Source organism: Symsagittifera roscoffensis, chromosome 4 (genome assembly GCF_963678635.1).
Source record: "Symsagittifera roscoffensis chromosome 4, txSymRosc1.1, whole genome shotgun sequence".
NCBI lineage: Eukaryota > Metazoa > Xenacoelomorpha > Acoela > Convolutidae > Symsagittifera > Symsagittifera roscoffensis.
The window spans coordinates 11,025,906-11,033,963 of record NC_087065.1 but is presented as its reverse complement, the minus strand read 5'-3'; the positions used below and the strand labels follow the sequence as shown (position 1 = coordinate 11,033,963).

The 8,058-nt window shown below is 35.6% G+C and overlaps 1 protein-coding gene across 3 annotated transcripts in view; it reads left to right on the top strand.

Annotated features, from left to right (window-relative positions):
• Positions 1-8,058, top strand: part of LOC134843598 (putative leucine-rich repeat-containing protein DDB_G0290503) — a 210,754-nt gene that overhangs the window by 131,972 nt on the left and 70,724 nt on the right. The gene's annotated exons all lie outside the window — the stretch shown is intronic.

Genomic DNA, 8,058 nt, shown 5'->3' with positions numbered 1-8,058 from the left:
AAAAACAAATCACTTTGAAAAATATGTAATTACAAAAAAAAACTCTTCAATTAATTACTGACTAATTATTTAATTTGTGATCTCTATTTGACATTGTCAAAATCCGTTTTTGACCTCCAAATTGATTCGCTTCAATGTATTTGTCTGACCTTCAGGTGGTTTGACTTCAACAGAATCCCGTTGCCTTTTTTATTTTTTTAGTCGATGGACGTGTGACAGTTCAATTGCCCACTTGGTTTTTCACTTTTGAAGCCTGAGTAGGTCCTCACCTTATTTGTCTGCACTTGCCTAGTTCATCAAATAGTTTGTCATCATAATTTTGAGACATTTTGCTTCTTAATCAGTGAAGATAGAATGTCAACGCACGACTCAATTCTGCCAAATTAATTTCAGAGACAGTTTCAGACAAATTCAACTTCGAGACAACAGCTGTTAGGACGTCAATAGTTTGTGATAGGTATAAAGGCAACGCTACGTATGGTTCTCCAATTATTTTGCTGAGAAGCTTATAGAGCAAAAACAGTTCTTTTTTTCGTTCGCATTAACCAGAAGGACAAAACTTTGTTCAAAAAATTCAACCTAGGCGGAGTGAAATAATTAATTAGCAATTTCAACTTCTGATTTATAATTTTTATACAAAACTTTTTTAGACGAGATGACATACTAGATTCTAATTTCAAAACGAAAAGAGAAATTTTGTTATCAAAAATGAGCTCCAATCAATGGGGCTCCAATCAATTTTTAGATGTTCTTTTTCAATTCTACTTCACAACTCGATAAATCAAACCAATTTTATATTACAATTTTACATCTTTCATTCTCGTGCTTCCTGCCAGTGATTTTTCTTAAAGTAATTGTCGGTCCTAGAAAAGTGCATGAAACTTGTAAGCGAGCGAAAGAATCACCCAAGCTACCCCTACCTGCCGGTAGAGCTGCTAGCACAATTTCTTGATTATCACTTCAAACTTCAATTCTTTCAAACAAAGGTTATCACGCAAAAATAGAGTTTTCACGCAGGGGTTTTCACGCAAGGGTTGACACGCTAAGGAGAGACTTTATGAGATAAAAACCATAAAACAACCAGCATGTCAAAAATATTTTGCAGTTCAGCTATTTTTGTTGACCAGTTCCTTGCGACAACCTTTGAATATAGGAGAGCATTAGCTTACTTGTTCATCGTTTTGTTCGAGTAATTTTTACGGCAGAGGAGATACAGCAGCGGAATTACTAGCAGAAACAAAACTTCCACAAGATGCAAATGAGTACGCACTTCATCGCGAAAAAAGCATTGAACATAGTAGGACACTGAAAACAAACTTAATTGGACCATCAACGTCTACACCAATCAACCAAAAATCTCTCGGATGAACATTTTAACCTCTAGGCCGCGTTGGGCAATTGAGATACTCAAATAACCCACAAGGCCGCTGATACAAACGACCTCAAAGTTTTTCTCGCGGATGGCAAAACACAAAGGGAAAACAATACACAAGTTCAGAAAAACAAAAACAAGGATATAATTGAGGACCACAATTTGGATCAAACCTATCTAAATTATATATCTTTACGATTGTAATGCATAAGTATGTTATATTATGTTGTTCAAGTGACCTTGTGTCTAACAAGACAAAGTAATTGCGCTAGAAGCGCAAAACTTGAATAAATAATTTGTGAATCAGTTGTCTTTTTGAAGTTGCGATAATTTATTTTTGTTAAAGGAAAAATAAATACGGATGAGACAGAGGCTCAAAAAAAAACCGGAAAAAGAGAGTCGATTCGGAAAACGAAGTCCAGAGGGCAAAAGAAAAGGCGTACTATGCAACTCATTTGTATGGGACGAAGCAGATGTCAAGGTAGGAAGTTTTCTATTTTTTTTTGCTTTTGCGCCGATTTACAACGCCAACTATGACAGAAAAAACTGGGTCTTGGCCTACAATTTATGACAACGAAAGAAATAATGACCACACTAAAAAACATTTTAGTTACCACGCGTAAAATTTCAATTGAAAGATTCAACTTAATCTGTCGAAAACAAAAAACGAGTCGTTAGAACAGTTCCACGCGGATCGGGTAGAACTTGCATCACGCGCATATTGCGGCAATCGAGAAAATGAATTGCTTAGAGACATGTTCACTGCACTTATGAGAATTGAAAAATAGCCGAGGAGATACTAGCAGAAACAAGTTTACCACAAGATGCGTCGGAGTACGCACTTCAACGCGAAGAAATCATTGCACATAGTAAGACAAGGAAATCAAAATTCAATTGGACCATCAACGTCCACACCAATAAAAAAAAAATCCGTCGGATAAATAATTTAACCTCTAGCCGTGTTGGACAATCAAGTTAATTAAATAATCAACGGGGCCAAGGATACAAAAGACGATAAAATTTCTCACGTGGATCACAGAAACAAAAATTTCACAGTACTGGCATTTGCTGAAGGTTTTTCATTTCACACAGTCAGAAAACCAATATAAATTAAATGAATTAGTGACAGTAAAATATGACGTGATCTATTTAGGTTGAGAAAACTAACACATGCACCGAAAAAACGGGAGCGGAAAGAAAGTCGTCAATCAAGTAGGAAAATCTTCAGACTTTTCACTGAAAGCCGCCAGTTTTAAACAAAATCACAATCTGAGCCCTTTATTTGTTGATAATCAGAGTAAGAGCAACTAGGATTAAGGGCTGCGGTTAGAGACTGTGATAGAATCTGAGGTTTGAACTGAGGACTGAGTAGAGGTAGTAATTGTTGAGGAAAGAGTTGAGCAAAAAAATGACATAAAAAAAAGAATCTCAAAAAACCTTTTGAATAATTACTGACTGAATAAAAAGTTCGAAATCGTTGACTTTGTCTGAAATTAATCAGTTTTGGCTAGTTTAATCAGTTTTTACCTGCAAACTGATTCGCTACTATTTCAATCGTCCGACTTTGATGTGGTCTAACCTCAACAGAATCACGTTGTGATTATGTTTTGACGGTTCAATGCAGTTTCATCAATTTGTATGCCATAATCATTGCCCTTTTTTAAAGCCTGAACAGGGTCTTTAGTGTTTTAACTTTTGCTGGGTGCTCCAAAAGCTGGGGTTCATATCCAGGCCGAGACTGTACTCCTTGCTTACGGATAGAATCCTTGCTAACGGATATCTCAGATATAATGCCAACGTACGACTCATTTCTGCCCAACTAACTTCTGTGACCGTGATAGATAACGTCAATATTAAGACGACAGCTGTTAGGACGTCAAGAGTCTGTAATGGAACATTAAGGCGACGCTACATACGGTTCTCCAAATGTAAGAGAGCTTAAAGAGCATAAACAGTTAGTTTTTTGTTTTTTATTAAAACAGAAGCCAGAAGGTCAAAAAACATCATTGTATCTGAAGTCATTAAATTTTTTCTTTATCTTGTTACACAAAAATACCTTAAAAATTTACTGAGTTAAATAGACTGAGAAAACTAACACCAACTTAGAATAAACGGGAGCTGAAAGAATTTCAAAAAGATTGACTTGACTTGATACGAGGCTACGTGTCTATCAGCTCTTTATACTAGGTTGCGCGTTGTTTCCCTTGGCTCCGCCAATAAACAGTTTCAACGAATTTTTTTTACCATTAATATGCCCAGTTTACAAGCAGCTCTCTCGGCCTAAAAAAACTAACCACCCAGGGTTTTCAGAAAATAAGTCCAAATTTCTACAGAGCCTACTTTTTGAAATCTTGGTACTAAAGCCAGTAGCACCTTGAACTTCGAAGGCTATTGGCGGAAAACATATCCATTCTTGCCCAATCATTTAGCACTATTATGATACTCTTAAGCCATCATATCCTAAGTAATCTCACCACCTACGATAAAGATTCACTTGATACAATTTTCACACCACAAAATCTCGATGTTACAAATTAAACAATTCATACTCACTCGAAATAACTAACAGAATAAAAAGTCACCCATCATACTTTAACAAGCCCAACAAAAAAATGGTTATCACTTTCAGCTTCAATACTTTGAAACAAGGGTTTTCACGCAAAAATAGAGAACTTTTGGCATGCTCATGCAAAACTTTATGAGATAAAAACCATAAAACAACTAGCATGTCAATCGACGCTAAAATGTTCTGCTGTTCAGCTATTTTTTTGTTGACTAGTTCTTTGCGACAACATTTGACTAACGGGGAGCATTAGATTACTCGTTCATCGTTTGATTTGATTAACTTTATAGGTTAGTCCTTGAAAACAGACCTCAAAGTTTTTCTGTGCTTAGCCATCAGCCACAGTTTTTTTTTCAATCCAGTATCTTTTCAAGTTCTTGGAGCACTAATCTATAACCGTCGGCTAGATTTCTATCATCTGGATACGCTTATTTTGATTTCAAGCTTTATTTACTAGCGTCAATGTTGTATCTTTAAGCAGGGGTGGAGTCTCGTGGCACCATGCTGTGCCATCTTCTGACATAATCATGCAAACTCCGTAAGAAAAATAGATCGGTTTACTGTTGCGTAAGAATTTTTTCGTATAACTCCGGGCGGATCGCTAAACAAGATGAACATAGTTTCTCTATTCAGCCAATTATGGTAATTACTCAAATGTAATTTTTATTTAACTAATACGTGGGGAGGTGATTACGCTGTACATTTTTCTGATAGAAAAGCGCGGCAATTTAAGCTCTTTATAGGTTACTTTATGCCATCCCAGATATTATGATAGTTTTTGTTGCTCTGCCAAAGCCTTGCTTCCAGCCTAACTAGACGCGATGCTTCTGAGCGCTTTGCGGATGAAAGGTAGTCGCGTATCTCTATCTGCTAACTCCCTCTCAAAACAGATCATTTGGCAGACATTTTCATTGCTGAACTTAATGTATGTGGAATAAAACTTGCTCGAGCGCAATTTCTATGAAAAAAAGAATGTGCAAAACAACTCTGAAAAAAAAACTGAAAAAATTTGCCTGCAAAGTAAATCAGAAGAATATTCAACATATTCAGTCGAAATATAAAAGAAAACATTAAAATAATTGCTCCACAAAAGACAATTTTTATACGTAAGGATAAATTAAAAAATCTACAAGTCAATAACTTGATATCGCAGTTATTCAGTTCTAAAAAACATCAAAAGTGAAAAAGGAACATTTTAACGACACAAGAAACTCCAATAAATCATCTAACAGCATCTCGCTTCTAAAAAATATGTTCGGAGAGATCACAACAAATAGCTTGAAAATGACACTTCTTAACTACAAATCGCCTTAACTAAAAATTTTTAAGACTAGGTTGTTTCTATTGAAAATACACCATGAGCTGTTTGAACTGAAGAACTACATCAAATTAAATCTTATAAGAAAATTTTATTTTCTCTCAGTTTTATAACTACCGTATTGTGTAAAAGAGATCTTTTCAAACTTAATGCAAATTATTGCCGCAAGGCCCATCTCACATTCCACTATGGGCGCATAAAGATAGTTGCAATGAAGTCTACACGCATCAAACTTTTCTTTTCAATGAACACCTAAAAAACAAAATTTTTCCATACAAGCTAAAAATCAATTGTCACAGTAATATACAAACAAAATGATCGCGAAAAACTGGAAAATTACAGGCCTGTTTCGTTTTTGGAGCATCTTTTTGAATACCTATTTTTGAACAAATTATTGAATACCTAATTTTTCAAAACCTTTTAAGCCACACGCATTTTGGCTTTAGGACATCATACTCAACAAATGATGCCATTTTACTTTGCACAAAAATATTCAGAAAGTCAATTGATACCAACAATATCCTTGCTTGCTCTTCATTAGGACTCTCGAAGGCAATTGATTCTTTTGTCCCAGTGAGTCATATTTGGATGTTTGACCTTGAGAAAACTTTTAGTCTTGACTTTGGTGTGAAATTCAATTTTTCAAATATTCCAACTAAGCATGTCATGCTGAAGTTTCTCGAGACAACTGAAAACATCAGAAAAATAAGGTCAGATGACTCGAATTACAATCGCGGGAGAGTAGTCACAAATAGCAGCGGGAAATTGCTATTCGCAATTTCCAATACATAATTCGAACGAGAGTAGAGCTGTCTCATTTTTGGCAGAAGACGGAAAGCGATTGCGAATGGAGAGGAAGTAAGCCAGAGTGGACCAGAGTGAACCTTTTTATACGTAAGGATAATTTAAAAAACCTACAAGTCAATAACTTGATATCACAATTTTTTAGTTCTAAAAAACATTGAACGTGAAAAAGGAACATTTTAACGACACAAGAAACTCCAATAAATCATCTAACAGCATCTCGCTTCTAAAAAATTTGTTCGGAGAGATCACAACAAATAGCTTGAAAATGACACATCTTCTTAACTACAAATATCCTTAATTAAAATTTTTAAGACTAGGTTGTTTCTTTTAAAAAGACACCATGAGCTGTTTGAACTGAAGAACTACATCAAATTAAATCTTATAAGAAAATTTTATTTTCTCTCAGTTTTTATAACTACCGTTTTGTGTAAAGAGATCTTTTCAAATTTAATGCAAATTGACGCAAGGCCCATCTGACATTCCACTATGGGCGCATAAAGATAGTTGCAATGAAGTCTACACGCATCTAACTTTTCTTTTCAATGAACACCTGAAAAACAAAATTTTTCCATAGAAGCTAAAAATCAAATGTCACAGTAATATACAAACAAAATGATCGTAAAAAACTGGAAAATTACAGGCCTGTTTTGTTTTTGGAGCATATTTTTGAATACCTATTTTGAACAAATTATTGAATACCTAATTTTTCAAAACCTTTTAAGCCACACTCATTTTGGCCTTAGGACATCATACTCAACAACTGATGCCAATTTATTTTGCACAAAAGTATTCAGAAAGCCAATTGATACCAACAATATCTTGCTTGCTCTTCATTAGGTCTCTCGAAGGCAATTGATTCTTTTGTGCCAGTCGGTCATATTTGGAAGTTTGACCTTGAGAAAACATTTAGTCTTGATTTTGGTGTGAAATTCAGTTTTTCAAAAATTCGAACTGAGCATATCATGCTGAAGTTTCTCGAGACAAATGAAAACATCAGAAAAATAAGGTCAGATGACTCGAACTACAATCGGGGGAGAGTAGTCACAAATAGCAGCGGGAAGCTGCTATTCGCAATTTCCAATACATAATTCGAGCGAGAGTAGAGCTGTTTTATTCTTGGCAGAAGACGGAAAGCGACCGCGAATGGAGAGGGAGTAAACCAGAGTGGACCAGAGTGAGCTTTCGGTGGTCAGCTGAAGCTTCCCAATGGTCCAGATCAAAAAATTGTTTCTTGAGTTAAAACGTACTTATTTCAACCTTCTCAAGTTAAACTTAACTACCCAATCAATTCTAGAGTTGCTTTTTAGTTTAGTTGCTCAAATCTAGAGGTCGTGTCGGCATGTGAGTAACTTATTTATGTGCCAGTCGGTCATATCTGGAAGTTTGGCCTTGAGAAATACGGTTAACGTAATTTTGGGGTGAAATGTAATTTTTCAATAATTCGAATTGAGCCTGTCATGCTCAACTTTCTCGCGAAAACTGATATTATCAGAAATGCAAGATCAGATCCACCGAATTACAATGGCGGGAAAGTGGTAAAAAAAAGCAGCGGGAAGTTGCTCTTTGCAATTTCCAGATATAAATCAAACACGAGTAGAGCTGTCCTATCCTGAATAGGAAGCAGAGCGATTGCAAACAAAGCAGGGACAAATAAGAAATGAACCAGAGAGAACCCTCAGCGGAAAGGTAGAAAGCTGGGGTCTCACAATGCTTGAGTTCCAAAACTCAATTCTCGAGTCAAAACTCATTTCCCTTGCTGGAATTAATTGATTACAAACTTCTTGAGTTAAAACTTAATCACCTTAATGCTATAGTTACTGATTAATTTAGTTACCTCAATTCTCGAGTTTGCTGTTATGTGAGTACCCGATTTAGTTTTCTTGAGTGTGTTTTGTAACTGTTATATAGAGATACGGAGAGTTTTAGGTTGATCCATCTGAAAAGGATCAAAGTTCCACTGTCTAATAAAAAGTAACTGTACGGACTGTTCCGACCCTG